Source organism: Euphorbia lathyris, chromosome 7 (genome assembly GCF_963576675.1).
Source record: "Euphorbia lathyris chromosome 7, ddEupLath1.1, whole genome shotgun sequence".
In the NCBI taxonomy this organism is placed as follows: Eukaryota; Viridiplantae; Streptophyta; class Magnoliopsida; order Malpighiales; family Euphorbiaceae; genus Euphorbia; species Euphorbia lathyris.
Window position 1 is genome coordinate 20,224,176 of NC_088916.1, and position 18,465 is coordinate 20,242,640.

At 33.1% G+C, this 18,465-nt stretch overlaps 1 long non-coding RNA gene and 1 pseudogene across 1 annotated transcript; both read right to left on the reverse strand.

Moving 5' to 3' along the window:
* Positions 1–1,669: 1,669 nt before the first annotated feature.
* On the reverse strand, positions 1,670–5,128 carry LOC136200934 (uncharacterized). Its single transcript, XR_010673612.1, has 2 exons — positions 4,946–5,128; positions 1,670–4,290 (listed from the first exon to the last, which is right to left on the reverse strand). It is a non-coding gene; the product is annotated as an uncharacterized lncRNA (long non-coding RNA).
* A 77-nt stretch (positions 5,129–5,205) lies between these two features.
* LOC136236029 (amidase 1-like) lies at positions 5,206–7,896 on the reverse strand (annotated as a pseudogene).
* Between the last annotated feature and the right edge of the window lie 10,569 nt (positions 7,897–18,465).

Genomic DNA, 18,465 nt, shown 5'->3' on the forward strand with positions numbered 1-18,465 from the left:
GTCAGACCGGGCTCACTTTTCTAGTAAGTTCTAGACAAAGACTGAAGTGAAGGAACGGAGCTTTGTTGAAGCTATTACTCAGACTCTTTTTCGTACTATTGGCAGTGGAATAAAGATCTTATAATAAGTATCCGATTCAAAGTCTTCGTTGCATATGGGTACCTCAGGCTACGGGAAACTTAGAGGTATAGCACGAAGCTGAGGTAAAGGGCTAAAACCATCTTCCATACTCTTTTTACACTGTATTGTCGGATCTAAAGATCTTTAGCTGGTATAATACCTTCTATAAGAGCAAACTACTCCCATTTTTCTACTCCCATTTTTGGATTGCACAAGAAATGGTGAACCATCTACAACTCGGAACGAACCTGTATCTATGACGCTTTTTTGATTTTCTCCGATATACAGAGATTCATACAACAAAAAATGTATATATAGGGGGCCAAAGCACTCTAAAAAAATATTTATTTTCAAGAAAAAACTGTACGTATAGTAAGTCAGCATTAATAAATTAGGTGTTTTCCTTCTATAATCTAGACTCCCATGCCTCTGCTCTCTAGAAATCTGCTTTCCTTAGTTAGCTCCTGGGCGGAGCTGACCTAACGAGTATAGAAACATACCTAGTGTCACACATCCTATCGAGTTCTTTTGCTTTTCGTGGCAGGGTTCCCTAGGCAAAACTCAATAAACTACCCTATGGTAGAACAGATATACCAACTCTATCTTATAGACGCATTGATGATTTCCCCACTTCGTCACCTGAAAGAAACCTATCTTCCCATTGTGAAGAAAAGGTAAAAGGAATACGATCAGAGGGACGTACCATCCCCCAGTCGCTGTTGAAGGAATAGGTATAGCGGGGTTTACGTTGTCCCTATTCTAGAATAAGCGGTAATTCCGATTCGAGGCTTAGTTTACTTACGTAGTGCTTGTGCTTAGGAAGTCCTATCATATAGTGAAGATGACATGGTAACTTGAACTTACAAGACTATCGGGATTTGGTACCACGGCTGCTACTAAACTGCCTCTACTACAACTAGGCGAAGGTACATGATGAACTTCAGTTGTTGAAAACCAAATTCCTATGGATATTTCGCCTTTATGGCTCCGTGCCAAGTTCTCCAGAAAGGTAACTAAGAGGGGGGAAAATGGGATTGATTTAGGCTGTAAACTAAAATTTAAGGTTTAACGATGCTTTTCAACGTCCCTAAATGCTTACCCACGCTTTTCAAAGCGTCGTCACAAGCGTCGTTAAATCGCGTGTCGTTAAGTTTAACAACAGATAAAACATTGTGTAGGTAAATTCAGTCGGACGACATAATACATACAAATGTCGTCATGTTTCCAACGCTTACATTTTTAGCATCGTGATTTTTTTATTATTTTTTTTATTTCAAAAATTTCCACTACGTAATAAAACGTCGCAAAGTGAATGACACATAATATTCGTTATATCGTTACTTCGCTTCAGAAACTATTAATAGCGTCATGAATACCGCGACACTTGCATATTATTATGTCCATAATGTAACGACATTTTCATAAATAAGCGTCTTGAAGCGACCAAAAGCTCGCGACGCAAATGACTCTTTTCCAACACATTCAATCAAGTTTTCTGTCCCTGGTAATTATTTATAAAGATAAAAAAAGATTGAATGAAGCTATATAATCAATATAAACTAAATTAGAATATTATTAATAATTATCCAAAAAAATATCAATAATTACAAAAAATAACTTAATTATTATTTATCATGTAGCTTATAAAAGAATATATGATTATCACTTTTTTTCTTCACTGAATTGCAAGCATTAGCTACTTCTCCTTTCTGATTCAAATTCTTCTTCCGTCACTTCTCTTTCATTCTCTTGCAAACCTCGTACTAATCCAAAGCCTTCAAGTTTAGAGCATTTTATCACTTTTCTGATAGTACTGCACAAACAAACATAAACAGATTAGCAAAAGCAATTTCAACTATCATCGTCTAATGGGGTTACACATGCTTTTCTGGTAAATCGAAGGAAACAACAGAAATACAAAAACTTACCTAATATAATCCGTACTTTTTCAAGATGGACAAATGTTCTGTAAAAAAATACATGATCTGTGCTAAACTATGCAGATTCAAATTGTTGCATCTGGTGAGTGTTTTGAAAACCATCGGCACCACATATGGCCTATTAATACCATTTCATGGAGAAAGAAAGTATATTATTGGTACATATGGTAACATTCAGAGATTTGTAGCAGATGACAGTCTGATTCTGACCCGCTGTGAATATATGAAAATGTTACCTCTTCCGAATTGAAAACAAGTTGGATTTGTCTGTGTAGTATGTCCTCAGCCATTACATGAAATCAAGAAGCCATATCAAACAAAGCAACATTTTCTTTAATACAACTTGGGAAGTCTGACCTATACTGGATCATCATAATTTAAAGGCTTGTAAAGAGTTTTAGCTTTTTTGCTCGTTTTATTCGAGATTCATTTTTATATAAATTGTTGACGGAATTTAGGATCTATTATCCAAACGGATGGAGAAGTAGATGGAGATGTTGCCCATAGGATTAAAGCTGGTTGGTCGAAGTGGAAGAGTGCTACGGGTTTCCTTTGTGATCCCGGCATGCCTAATAGATTGAAGGGAAAATTCTACCGGACGGCAATTAGACCAGCATTGTTATATGGTACGGAGTGTTGGGCAGTGAAACACTGCCACATCCATAAGATGTCGGTGGCGGAGATGCGTATGTTGAGATGGATGTGTGGTCACACGAGAAAGGACCGGGTGCGTAATGAAATAATTAGGACAAAAGTAGGGGTTACATCTATTGAGAATAAAATGAGAGAAAACCGACTAAGGTGGTTTGGCCATGTGAGACGTAGAGCGCTTGATGCGCCGGTTAGGAGAACCGAAGAGTGGCAAAGGGATGTAGTGGTGAGGGGTAGGGGAAGACCTAAGCAAACTTGGAGGAGGGTGATCGAGAGTGATATGAGTTTATTGGGAATTGAGGAAAATATGGTAGTGGATAGGACGAAGTGGAGGGAGCGAATCTGTGTCGCTGACACGACTTGATTTTCACGGTTTTATATGATGGTTCATGTTAGCCGACCCCGAATCATTTCGGGACTAAGGCTTTGTTGTTGTTGTTGTTGTTGACGGAATGTTTTATTGAATGGATGTCATCAAAGTAATGACAAGATTAAATACCACAATTACAATCCAAGAAGTAATTTTGGCAACACAAAAACCAATCCTGATTCTATTATAGATGCATCATTAATTACAAATATATAAGTATGTAGGTGCACCAGGCATACCTTAAATTCTAGTCAAAGCATCTCTTGTAATAAATAGAGATAATCATTATGCATGAGTACATCAACATGTTTTATGCCATCAAGCTGCCTTTCTAGCTTCACAAGTAAAAAAAAGGTCAACAACATAATTATGATCATAATTACGAATATAAGCGAGAACTAAGCTTACATTGAGGTTTAAAAATAACATACACCTTCTTAATGATTGCTGTAGAATTATTTATTCAGGTCCTTGAACTTTACGTTTCAAATTACAATAACTAGAGAATCTATAATAAATTGACATCAAACTTGTGTTTAATTAACATCTAAAATGTAGAACAACTTCAAGATTAAGAACTTAAAGATATCTAAATATTTTAAAACATTTAAGAAAATTAAACTAGGTAAAGCCAAACAATATAACACTATACTTCAATAGAAATTTAAGCACACCAATATTTTCCTAGATCAAGTTAAGACAAAGGCAATTAGATTTAATTAGTGTTAATGCAAACACAAAACAGGAAAACTAGAGGTACAATCTATCAATTATTCCATAGTTATGCACTAAATCTTAAATGTTTAAGTAGATTATATGTTAAGTGTCAATTGTCTTTGATTCAACATGTGTATCGGTTGACAAGAATCTCAAATCAGCAAAGTTCTACTCAAAACAAACTCAAGTATTGACAGATCATGTTCAACTGAAAGACAATTGTTTTTTAATGATAATTAGAGGTAAATTCAAGAAGAAATAAGACCAAATGTTACAAGTATCACTTCAATATTGTATTAAAACTGAAATAACAAAAATTTTCTATTTGTGCTTCACCTTCAAGAAAGTTCAATGTCAGCATATTGATATCGAATTAAGAGATGTAGAATGAAACTCACAGCTACTGGAGTCAGTTTATTCCCACTAAGCATGCTTGTTGCTGACCTATTGATGTTCCAACCTTGTTGAGAGAGATGAAATGATTCCAAAGAGCTAGAACATCATTAAACAAAAGATCAATAACAGAACCACCATCATAAAGCCTTGAAAAAGATTAATCAAAAGCAAGAGCATCTGATCCAAATATCACTGTTTGGACACCACAATCGGTAGCAATTTAAAGACCTAAAAAAATAGTAGCATAGTGTAAGGAGCACTTGAGTAGTTATGACGGGGAAACCAATAAAAAGCCATCACCAATTCTTGACAATAATGCACAATAACACCTACCCTGCCAATTCTAGAACTAGGATTCCACGAAGCATAACTATTCAGCTTGAGAATGTCTAATGGATGAGGGGACCATGAAGAAGGAAGATATAAAACTATAAAACTTTAAAACTTTAAATGTTATGAATTTTCTAACTTAGAAAAAAAATTAATGTTAAGTGAAGTTGTAATTAAGTGTTATTTTAACTTGAACATTCGCAAGTATTTACTTGAAAAGGGAAAGGGAATTCATAAAAGGTCTACTAAACCTCAATATATCCATGACCCAACTAAATGAACCTGGATACCTAAAAAAACAGAGTAAATAAGGAAATCCCTAAGGCTAAAAATGCTTAACTTCTAATAGAATCTGGATACCAAACTAAATGATGTTTTTTCCTTTATTATTATAGAATTGACAAAGGATGGAGAATATGACCTGAATATAGAAATAGAAGACCCCTTTTAACTTGGATGAGGTTCTGGTCAATAAAATGAAGCTTGAGATTGTAACTTCCTTTCCCTAAACAGAAACCGAAGTGAGAGAGACAGGGCACCAGTGAGCAAATTTGTATAAAGGTGTGCATGTAACAAATACTCCTGCTGTTTATGTTGTATTCATTCTCACCATAGCTTTTCTTGGCATCAATTCACTTGGCAGATCTCCAGAACAACTATATGCCCATTTTCCTTATATATAGAATGACAATATATATCAACAAAGCCGTTTAAGGATCAATCGAATAAAGCTAACAGATGTTTTTTAGTAACAAATTAAATGAAAGCTAACATTTTGCACATGATTTTTCTAACATGCCATCTGAACTCTACCTACGCAAAAGTAAAAAGCATGTTAAACCTTGTAATTTTGTAAGTAGGGGCGCAAATCTAACAGCTAATAATCATTCGAAAGGCAAGAGCTTGAGCATTTCATAAATGAGAGAGAAAGGGAAGGGTGGGCTGTTATCAACAAAAACGACAGGGTGGGCTGTTATCAACAAAAACGAAATTGCTACAAGCATATCATCATACATGCCTAAAGGTATGCTCACCTGCACAAAAATTTCATAAAATCTATGGAAAATAAACAAAAAAAAAAGTATCGAATTAAACGATGGGCAACATATATAGCACCTGGCAGAATCGTGATACCCCAGTAACGGAAAACATGCTAAAAGCCCTGGCACGGAAAACTTCGAGAGTTGCTGGATCTATCTTCAGTTTCGGTGGAGGCTTTGGAACTGTGGGGATAACAAGGATGCCATAATATTACACTTTAAATCATTAGAGAACGAAAACTGGAATTTTAATATGTGAAGCAGTGGCTATAGAGTGTACCTCCAGAAGCTTTGTGAGTGCAGAACGTAATTCTGTCTTCATTGAATGACAGATACCAATCATTTCTTCGGTTGATTGAACGACTTTCCATACTAGTTCTGAAATGCTTGGAACTAGATGAGGTTTGACATTAGTCAAACATTCACCGTGGTTATATTCTTGAATCCATGGCTATTCTTCAAAGTGAAATTGAATTGGAGACACACTCAAAATCTGGCAAAACATTAAAGAAAATAATGATTTTTGTTTAGGTTTGAAGAAAGTTCTGCACCTTTGATGCGACCGCATGGAACTTGAGAGGGCTGCCAATGCAGCTATGTTATAGTTTTGCTCTTTGAGCTCTTTGCTCATAAAATGAATCGAACTTGGCACTTCTTCCTCAACATAGTTTGCTAGGGTTATATTTTTCACAACATTACCTGACATAAACAATGTTTCTTCATAAACCAAAGGTTTTTAATTAGAATAAGGAGAAGCAGAAAAATAACCCCCTAATGACTTCTCTACCGATTTAACAAGAACTTGACTGACTAGCTATTTGAAATGCTTGATAGTTGAAAACAATCTTCTGCAATAATTATCTACTTAGGTCTGATCAATTCAGTACAAGGAAATTGCAGTAGAACATGGCCAACGTGATTCAAAATGAGACAATACTACAATATGAGGCTGGAACTCTTACAATTTCAATTTCAATTTCTCTGCTACAGCCTCTTCTTCAGACAAAAATGCTTAACACAACTGCAACTGCAGAAAGAAATCCTCGTTTAGTTTTTGAACAAAAGGAAAGAAAGAAATTCATAAGTAGGCCTTCAATCGGAAGGCATATTAACAGTTTAATTAAAGATTTTGAGCCATTAAACGGAATCCCTTAACAAAACTAAAAGCAAATGAAGAATTACCGTATTAGAAGATGTCAATTCCAAATTTAGGTCGCAGACTTAAGACAATGTCAAAAAGAAGATGTGGTACCGGTACTGAGGTTGGTGAGTCAAAGACAACATTGATTACAGGTAATGATTTAGGTTGCAGACTTTGATGGTGAAGCCATGGATTGAGGAACACCGTTTTTCTTTTTTGAAATTCATGCATGTTTAAAATTGGATTAAGGCGGGAATAAGGATTGAGAAACGAAATCAGGATAAGTATTTGAGGAATGGAATTTAGGATGGGGAAAATTTGTTGGCAGTAATCTCAATTTTTTTGGGGGGAAGCAGAAAAAAATGGGGGAAGAGCAGGCGATAACCTAAAAAGTACAATATTTTTTTTCTATAGATGTAGTAGTAGTTAAATTCTTAAAATAGTTATAAAAGGAGACACAAATTAACAAACGTGGTTGATTTTTAAATACGGGAATAAAATATAAAATTATATTTAAAAATAATAATTTGAGACATTTTTGCACAATGCAAATTAAAAATAGTCTTTAATTATAAAACATTCTCAATACTTCTTTTTTAGCGTAGTTACTTTTTAAAAAAAGCTAACATATAATGAAAAGTATTGTTAAGTGATAATATAGGCTGACACAATTATAAAAGCGTGGATAAATTTTATAATATAAAGACACTTATCAAAAAATGTCGTTAAAAAATCGTCGTAATAGGCCTTCTTTTTGTAGTGTTTCTAAGCATAAGAACACATAAACTAAGAGATTTTCTAAGCATAACCTATAATTTCTATAAGAACATATAAATTAAAATATCTAAATATAATTATAAATATTTCTTAACAAAATATAATACATTAAACAAAATTAAAATATATATAAATACTAAAAACATACCTGAAAATTAAGAGAAAGAATGTGCTAAAAGGATTGAAATTAAAAGATTTGGGGGAGAAGAAGGGATATTTATTTTGCAATTTTGTTTATTATATGGAAGGCATATTGCAATTTTGCAATCTGCCTTCTCTTCCTCCTTTTAGCCCCTTCTTTCTAAAGCATAAGTATTATATTTTATTGATTAGGAAGGAATTGTCTTCACGGGTCAAATGATTCGTGAAGACTGGCAGCTTTAGGAAGGAACCTTTGATTCTTACCCTGGCCATTACGGTGCACCTGGCGCCATAATGACAACACTATGAAAATCAGCTTTTCGTAATGTTCTGTAACCATAACAGCACAAAGTGAGCCATAATGGTTACAATTCCCAATCACGGTTGAGAAACAGTCCCTTCTGGGGAATTATTCCTCAACTGGATCCAAAAAGGTAATTATCTCCCAAATCAGCTCAAACATAGGATTAACCCAAGTTTATGTTTATTTTTATTCTCAAACGCACATTAGAGATGTGTGTAGTCCAAGCACTATTGGCTTTTTCAAAGGGGAGCTAAGTTAGATTAATGATCTGCCATGTAAGTTTAACTTTAGAGCATCTCCAATGGTTCATATCTACAACCACTCAATAGATATGCCATCATTTTTGTGAATAAACTTTATTTCATCGTACCATCATTCTCTAATAATTAAACACTACAATCACTCAATCACATGAGACCCACTATCAACTCATATTTTTTATTATTATTTAATAATATATATATTACATACTTTAAAAAATATATGTTTTACATGGCTCGATTTATTTAAGAAACTTTTAATTTGTAAAAAGTTACTTTTGTTACCGTTGTAAAACAAGTAATTAAAAATAAATTAATTTATCATTGTACTTAAAAAAATTTAAAAAAATTATAGTATACCATTGGAGAGCTCTCTCCAACAGTAAAAAGCATTTATTATAAAAAAAATTAAAAGAAAAATAAATAAACGAGGGCTCAACTTTTGCTGCCATTTGGCAGCGTTGGAGATGCTCGTAGGAAAAGAATCCGAAACAATGATTCTAAGAGCTTCAAACCCCAAACAATGAATCGTCATCTTCTAATCTAATCCCCAATTTATATTGAGAAATTATTTCCATCATAAATCCTTCACAAACTAAATCCCTAATTCAATCACGGAACCTTGAATTTCTAATATTAGAATCAATTTCGTTGAAGTCAATTTTGGACCAACGACAAGAAAGGATTTTAAGGTAGTAGATTCAAACCATTGGCTCCTTAAGGTTAGTTCCTTTTATCCTATTTATATTTCATTGAGTTTATATATGGATTTGACTTAATCTTTTGGTGAATATGTAAAATAGATATTATGTAACGTCCTAAAAATTTAGATTTTGTAAAATATATTAGAATGGAAATGAGTCACATAAATAAAATTTTGGTTAAAGTTAAAATCACATAAATATAGTAATAAATTTTTTGTGAAGGAGATGATATTAATAAAATTTAATAATAAATCAGATAGGTTATTATTTGTACATATGTATATGTATGTTATAATTAATACGGAATGATAGATATGGAAATAAGAATTGTGATAGGAATTAATAACATTTTATAATTAGAATATATATATAGGGTTAGGTCAGATAGTTTTTCTTATAAAAAGAGAGAGCATTAAGGATTGAAAACCTAGTTGAAAAGAAAGAAAGAAAAGAACGAAAACCCAGAAGAAGAGTCGTCACCAGTCAATCATAGGAAATTGCAGTAGCAAATTGTAGGCTTCTACCTATAAATCTGTAAGTCACATCCATCTCTCATCCTTTTATTAAATTAGAATTTTGTAATTGTTTAAGGTAAGTCTTTTAAAAAGGTATAAAATTATAGTGGGTAGTTTCATATACTTGTTTTTGAAATTGGTGCTTCCAGGGCTACAATATAAAGTAAATCCACCTTTCCTTTAGGTTAGAAATTTTAAAAGAATATTTTTGTATGACAAATAGATTATCATTAATTAATTGGTTAGGTTTAGGTTGAATTTTATTTGTTAATAGTACATGCTTGACAAACTAGATTTATATATATATATATATATATATATTTCAACAAATGAAAACAAGAATATATGATTTGATGTATAAATAAAAGGTAGAAATAACTAATATGTACCACTTTTGACAAGAGTCCTCCTAAATTCAATTTTTTTAATAAATTAAGTTTTCTAGTTTGAAGTTAATAGGTTTACTCTTAGTAATTAAAATTTATGTTCAATATAGTATAGTATAATATCATGTTGTTGTTAAATGGAACCTAATAAAATAAATTAATTTATTATGTTTAGACGGTATAGAAGGAGCGGATAGTTAGCGGCCAGAACTTAGCGTTTTGTTGAGGTTGCTTGAATTACCGAGTAAGTGATAGTTAGTTGATATATATTTGTTGAAGTTTTGTGTTTATATATGTTTTGATAATTAATTGTCAGTGATGGATTGAAATTGAAAGGATTATGATGTTTTGTGTAAATTGATTGTCTAAGATTCTTTGACGTTGGTTTGAGTTGAAATTTATGAATGTTATGGACACGTGTAATGATACAGTGTGTGATTGTCTGACATTAATTATGATAAACATGATAGAGAAATATAATGGTTTAATTAATAGCTTGTCATAGTGGATTTATACTCAATGGTCGTTTTGTAATGTTGATATTTATGGTTGAGTTGAGATATGATTTGCTAGGCACTCATCCTTGAGGTTAGTGTTGGAGTATCTTGGGATGCAGGAGACACTTTATGTTGTTTTTACTACGCACTGGGGTGGTGTGGGGATACATGGAGGGGAGTGATATTCTCTGCTGTTGATATATAATATGATGAGATTGTAATTGAGACTGTGATAGTTTGAATTAACCGGTGAACCTTTGGGTATATTTTTACTTGACAAGCAGTTTAATAAATTAACATGAAAACATGTTTGAAATTATAGTATGAGCAATGAAATGTTATTACATGATAATTTATTATCTTGTATTTATATTCATGTGTAAATTGTTTTGGTGATTTATATGTTGCATGTGACAAATATATATTAGCCATCACCTTATTGAGTAGACAGTTCATCCCTTGCCACCTATTTTTCAGAAGATAAAGTTTAGTGATTCAATTCTTTTCCTCTCTAGTTTTTTCAGTTCCTATTGACTGTGTTAGGTGGACCAACGACGTTGAAATTTCTTTTAGATTTAAATTACAGATTTGGAGTATAGTATGTGCTTAATCAGTTTGAGATAATTTATTTAGAATGTTTGTTAGTAATTTTTGACTTTACAATTTAATGATTGAGCTATGAGTTTTAATTAGTGTTTAATAAGGCGCATTTATATGGCATGGTGAGTAATAAATGTCTTTTGAAAACCGGGCGTTACATATTATGCATACAAATAAGGATATTTTCGTTCTTCACCATAATGTTGAGCATATAGGTACACTTTATGTCACTACATGTCTTGAGATTCTATCTAGCCATTTTTTTACGAGTTCCTTATTCCTGTAGCAATGTTATTGTGCTTTCCCATAATATCACTATAAGAAAATCGGGAATTACCAGTGGAATTTTTCGGCGGAACTAATTCCGCTGCAATTCACCGGTGGATTAGCAGCGGAATCGTAGCCGCTTCTGATCACCTACAGAACAACAGCGGAATAATAAAGTCGCCTTAGAAATTTAATCTTTCTAGCGGAAGCGTTGGGAATTTTTTCGGCTGGAGAGATCACCGATGGAATATATCCTGCACCGACGGAATTCCACTGGTAATTGTTAAAAATTAATAATAAATAAAAAATAAATAAGTTTGAGTATAAAAAAATAATAAATAAATAATTTTGGATTAGCGGGAAAAGGAAAAAAATTTCCTCCTTATTTTTAGTTCCCCTATATATTCTTATTTTTCTATGCGCCGACCTAATCCCCTTTCTCCCTCAACATTTGACTTAACCCAGCTTTTTCCCTCAACATTTTGCGTTCAATCCCTTATCTCTCTCAAAAGCTACAGCACCCCTCAACGCTTTCTTCATCTCTATTGAGTGAAGGTAATGAAATCAGAGCCAAAGACCTAATTAATCATGGACCAACGAGTGGCGTAATGGAATAGGTGAATTTTTTGGAGCTCTCCCTTCTTCATTATTGCATTTGGAGCTCTCTGCTTTTGATAAGAACATTATCATATCCTACTTCATTTAGGTAAGTTATTACTTTTGAATTTTTTTCTACCTAACTGTGAATTTGGATCAATTCTTATTTGTACTAATCGTGCTAAATGGAGTTTTGTGTTATTATTTGTACCTATAATCATAACTCCCATGTCTAAAGGATTGTTGCATAACATTCATTAATTTACATCTATAAACAATCATTTATCTTTAGATTAATGTTGTTGTGTTTTTCCTTAATGGTACTGAACTAACAGAGATGAAATTCATTAAATTGCATTTTAAGTGGCAAATAGGTAAAGAAACATCACGCTTTAATCCAAACTTGCTTTAGAAAGATTGATGTTACCTTGACTTGTGAAATTCATTCCATTTCAAGTGGCAAATAGGTGGATTACGCAAAAAAAAAAAAAAAAAAAAAAAAAAAAAAGTGAAAAATAAATTCCATGCAATAATTTGTTGAAAGATTAATGTGGTTCTAAAGATGACAAAGAAATTTGGATGATGCTTTTATCCTTGGTATTTTTTATAATTGAAACTCCTCTATTTTTTTTCTAGTCAAATTGGTAGTGAAATGGCAAGTGATATTAAATGGCATTATGGAGAAAAGTTAGAGGAGAGTGAAGGGTTAAAAAAATATGTTGAGGGGTATAGAGGAAGTGGAAAAAATATAGACCCATAAAATAAGCCGTTTAGAACTTCTTTGGACAATACGTGAGGTGTTTAAATATCAGGTTGTGGTCCTATCTATTACCAATATAGAGGAGCAAGAGAACTTATTGAAATTGTCCATGATTGGGTGGTTATGGATATGATGAATGGCGTAAATAATGGGGATATTATTGATGTCTATGTGGACTATCACTACAAGAAATACATGTTTTAATGATCAAAATTTAATGAGCGTTAAAAATCCAATCATTAAAACTATATTCTGAATAGATTTAATGATCATAAATCATACAACCATGTTATTACTGAGTAATTTTTATTTTTATTTTACTAAATTGTACTAAAATTATGCACATTAATGAGTTTTTGTAAAATTACTAACATTAATTGTAAAAATTATAAAATAATCTAATAAAATAATTTTCTCAATAATAATGCTTTTTGGTTTTACTAGCGCGAATGAGACATTAGCTTCCCTCCAAGAATTTTAGCTTTCCCCCCAAAACCAGACGTAATATTTAAAACAAAAAACCTATTCTCAGTACGCTTCTAAACATTGACGCCGTTCTTGCTCCTTCTAATCATACCTTCTTTATCTTCCTCAACCTTCCAAGCCCTCGATATAGTTGGGATTTTTGGGGGATTTCGAAGATGCTTTCTATGATGAGGTCGTAAGATTAAAATTACCCAATAGACGTTGTAAGTTTGTGTTGTTTTGGATTTCAATTTCTGGTTTTCCTAGTATCTCTCTTCCTCTATTGGATTCTCAATTTTAGGTTTTCATGTATCTCTTCCCTATATTTGGTGGAGATAAGTTAGGGCTGTAAAACAGTTAGGGGTAAAAATTTCAAGGTTAATGTTCCAAGAGCGGGTTTAGTTGCAGCACTTTACATGATTTTATTTTAGGTATTTTAAGTAATCAAAGTGCAGAATCGCTTAGATAGTTTGATAGTTCAACATGTTAACTTATGAACAAAGGCTACTCTGAAACTCACCCATCTTGAATTCTGGCTAGCATAGGAAACAACAATCTCGGTAATCCAACCATATTATCAATTACATAATTGACCTTTGTTGTAAATAATCTATGCTTAGAAGATGTTGGTTTGTTGTGTGAAGCTCTCATAACATTTCCGTTATGGAAAAGGAAATTGAGTTTGGGCTCAAGGGAGAGAGAGATTACAAAAGTCTTCTAGGACTTCAAGGTGTAATTCCCAAGTTTGTATCATCTATTTGTCTACAAGATTAGTATCTATTCTACATGTTATTGAAACACTTTTTTTTATAGTATATGTATATTGGACCCACCAAGCTGATGTGGCAGGAAATAAGGCCATTATGAAAGAAATTGCAAATATAGTTATTTCTAGTCATACTAATGTATTTAATACAAAGTTTCCCACTGTTGACTTAGTTGAAGATGATTCAAGTGTAGTAAATGAAGAAGGAGACATGTTATGCTACCTTTTATGAGGGAAAGCAGTCAGGTCACGTGAAGAGGAGAATGTACATGAAGAGGAGACATGTACGCTAGCTTATATGAGGGAAAATAGTCAGGTCACTCGAATGATGAAAGTGGTGATGAGTATGATCCTTATACAATGAGAGATGAGTTATATGAAGCGGATATTGATGATGATGAAAGTAGTGAGAATGATGAGGAGGTAAAAAAATTAAACAAATTGTTTCGAGTTACATGAGCGAAAGATCTAAGATGAATAGAGGTCTTTAGTAGAAGGAAATTAAATTGAGAGCAGCTGGAACTGATATTGGATTCCAGGATTGGTTGAAAAGAAGGTAATAGATACGTTGGATTATTGGGTGATGAAGACTACATAAGGAGCTCTGAAGTGGATAGTTTTGGTACTGAAAATGAAGATGGTGATGATCTTGAAGTAGAAGAAAGAACCAGGAAGAGAAAGATAATGACCCACTATGATCCTAATTGTGAGGAGACTCTATTCAAGTTAGGGATGGTGTTTGAAAATGTGCATCGATCTAGGGAAGCAATTTGCCATTATAATGTGAGGAAGGGTGTGGAGTTAACAATAAGGTCAAATGATAATGATAGTGATGGAGTTAGGGCTGGTTGTATCAAAACATGTGAATGGCATTTTTTTCGCAGTTTGGACAAAAGGTCACATAATTTTATCATCAAGACTTATTATCCATTTGTGAGCATGGATTTTCGTCCGATTTCCATGATGAAAATAATTACTCATTTGTGTGCAATTAAACGAGTTAAGATCCGAGTTTCCCGGTAAATTCCGAGATTTGAGATCCCCCGGAAGGTCACATTAATGCCTTACGTATTTTATTTTGAAAAAGTATCATGACATATCTTTGTGTCATATTTTTTTAGATTTTGCATAGTTTTTCTCAATGTTATCAGAACCGGACCGGAAATCAAACCGGACTGATGACTGGGTCACGGGTCACTTGGTCGGACCGGATGGCTCAGATTGGTCGAACCGGATGATGTAATAAATAAATAAATAATATTTATATATATTAAGTATATATAATTAATTTAAAAATATTTTTATACATTATATATATCCAAAATAAATTATAAACAACTTTTGGTTTGTTATTTTTTTTGTGTTAATTTGAGTCTTAAATATATAATGAATAAATTAAATTCAGAATAAATTGAAATATATCAACGTATTATATGCCATAAGATCTTTTTAAAAATATATTATAAACTCAAAATGGACAAATGATGAATGAGAAATTGATGCTCAAAGTGAAACCACTTGAAATGGTTTGGAAGAAGATAAAATGAAATTAAACACTTACATCCCACATAGGAAAGAAATGAGAAACTTAACTAGTTTATAAGTAAATTGGCTTTACAAGCCTTTAACCAATTATTAGGGAAAATGCTCTCTCACGCGCAGGGGGTGCAATCGATTAGCCATCGGGTTAGGGGCGCACCCGCACGACGTGGACGACGCGAATGTCTCACCAAAATAAGATTTAATTCCAGACCCGGGATCACATCGGTTCCCGGGCCAACCTCCGGGTCCCGGTCCAATCTCGGGTCCCTCTGATTATTTCACCATTGAAATAACCAGATAGGCTGGGACTGGTTTCCTCGCTGGCTCCCGGTTCGATCGGTCAGACCAGCCGGTCCGGTTCGAGCCTAATAAGGCCCTGTTCTTTATCACTTAATTTCAGTAACAATCAGTTTCAGTATTCAGTAATTTATAATTATTTATATATAATTTAGGCTTAATAGGCATCCAACCTCCTAAACTTGTAACTTTTTTTCACCTGACCCCCTCAACTTAGGAGACAACCTCTCAACCCCCTCAACTCTCCAAAAACATCACATACAGCCCCTTACACCCCTATGTTCGGTCAAAATATTGACCCGTGCAGAAAACCTGCTTGACTGTTGACCTCACCAATGTCACGTGTCATTTTTTTATTAAAATTTTCCATTCTGGCATAATAATTCTGATCGAAATCCATCTTTGGTAGTTGCTCGCCGAGCAGTGGTCTCAATAGAAAAATTTAATAAAAAATGACACGTGACATTGGTGTGGTCATCAGTCAAGCGCGTTTTCTATACGGGTCAATATTTTGACCGAACATAGGGGTGTAAGGGGCTGTATGTGATGTTTTTGGAGAGTTGAGAGGGTTGAGAGGTTGTCCACTAAGTTGAGGGGGCCAGATGAAAAAAAGTTATAAGTTTAGGAGGCTGGGTGCCTATTCAGCCTATAGTTTATTATAATAATAATTATTATTATTTATCTATAATTTATCATTATTTATTATTATTATTTATAGTTTATCATTATCTATAAATTAGAACCATTATTATTATTATTATTATAAGTTTATTACTGTCCAATATTATCTTGAAAATTATTTTAAAGTCTAATATCATCATTATTGTTAAGTTCGGTAAGTTCGGTAGCATTCAGTTAAGTTCAGTAGCATTCAGTTAATTTCAGTTCGGTGCAATTCAGTATTCAGTAGCATTCAGTTCAATTCAGTTCAATTCAATTCAATTCAGTTCAGTTCAGTTTTTTTCAACGATAAAGAACAGAGCCTAACATTGTTTTTTCTGATTTTTTCCAAAAACTTCGAAACACTGCATTTCCCTTCATAAACGATCTCAGAAATTTTTAATTTAATTTTTTAAAATAAAAAATCATATTCCACTTAGAAAAATCTAACTAAGCATTTGCAAGTTTTTTTGGATTTTTTCGGCCCCATCGGCTCTAATTAAACTGCAATTAGAGCTGAGCCGTACAAATCAGAGCCGAGACGGCTCTAATTAGAGTTGAACGATATGGATTTTTGTCGGTTAGAGCCATGCCCCGACACAAGGGGATCTGTCAGAAAAAATTCAGAAAATATCGAGAAAATTTCCATACAAATTAGAGCTGTCCGGCAAAAATTAGAGTCGAGCCGACTCTAAAATAAATTGAAATATATCAACATATTCTATGCCATGATATCTTTAACGGTATATTATAAGTTCAAAACGAGCAAGTGTTGAATGAGAAATTGATGCTCAAAGTGAACCACTTAAAATGGTTTTAAAATGGATAAAAGGAAATTAAGCTTTCTCATCCCACATAGAAAAAAATGAGAATTTCCACTAGTTTATAAGTAAAGGGCTTCTACAAGCCTTTAATCAATTATTAGATGAAAGACTCACTCACACGTATTGGGGTGGTAGTCGAAGCATCACCGAGTTAGGAGCGTACCCGCACGACGCAAGTGACGTGAATGTTATATTGAAATGAGGGCCAACCTATTTTTGCTTCGGTCCATTATTTAAAAAAAATTTATAAAACCGGGATCACATCGGTTCCCGATTCGACCCCAGTTCCCTTCGGTTTTCTATGCATTCAAAAAACTAGTGCGGCTTGAGACCTGGTCGGTTCCTGATTCAACCGGTCGAACTGACCAATCCGGTCCAGATTTATAACATTAGTATTTAAGAGTCTCACACTAGAGAAATTATTAGAAGCACCAATTCTTCATGTCAAATAGAAGATATTCCATGCATTTTTTGCCATATGGAATGTGGAACCACACATATTACAAGAGGCTCCACTATTTTAAATATTAAGTGAGACCATAATACACGTGTCCAAATGTCAATTGGGATCTTCCAAGTAACATGAAAGATCCGATGCTTAATATAAGAACTTCTCACACTAAAGTGGTCGTGGTGTAGTCCCGAACACTCGTCAATGGCCATAATAGAATTTTCCTCACACTAAGTGTTAATATAGAGAAGTTTTAGTATATATCCAATCTACATATATTGTGGTACGCCGGTGTCAATATTGTGATACATTACATATTTTAAAGTTTAATTTTATAATTTCGGATTAGGGTTTCTATTAGTGTTAAGTAGAGTTTATATTTTAGGGTTAAATTTTGTATAAATAATTAACTGAAAATTTATACATGTTAATATTTTATTAGTTAATGTATTACATGCCTTTAAATTATTAGTCCGAAACATAAATAAGCAGTGATAATAAGCATGAATTAGTAATGTTTCATATTAGGGATGACACATATTAATTAATACAGTAGTGCTTACCTGGACTCTGAATAGCCAAATTAATTTGGTCATTTACTGTTAGATCCAAGCTTATTAATCTCCACCACATAATTCTAATAAGCTTGATTGACTAAATTCATTTTGTTATTCAGAGTCCAGGTAAGCATTACTATCCATTACTATCTATCAATATATGCAATAATATTGAATCTCCAATGCATGTTGAATATATATTCTTTTTATTCATTTGGTGATGATGATCTACTTTGACTAAGATGACATCGTTTTGCATAGAAATGGAATTACTTTTACTTTTTTCACATGTTATGCATATATAGACAGACACTCACCTTCAACATGATCATATGCAAATATTTCTATACATATTTTATACACTTTTTTCATGTATAACGTAACCATATA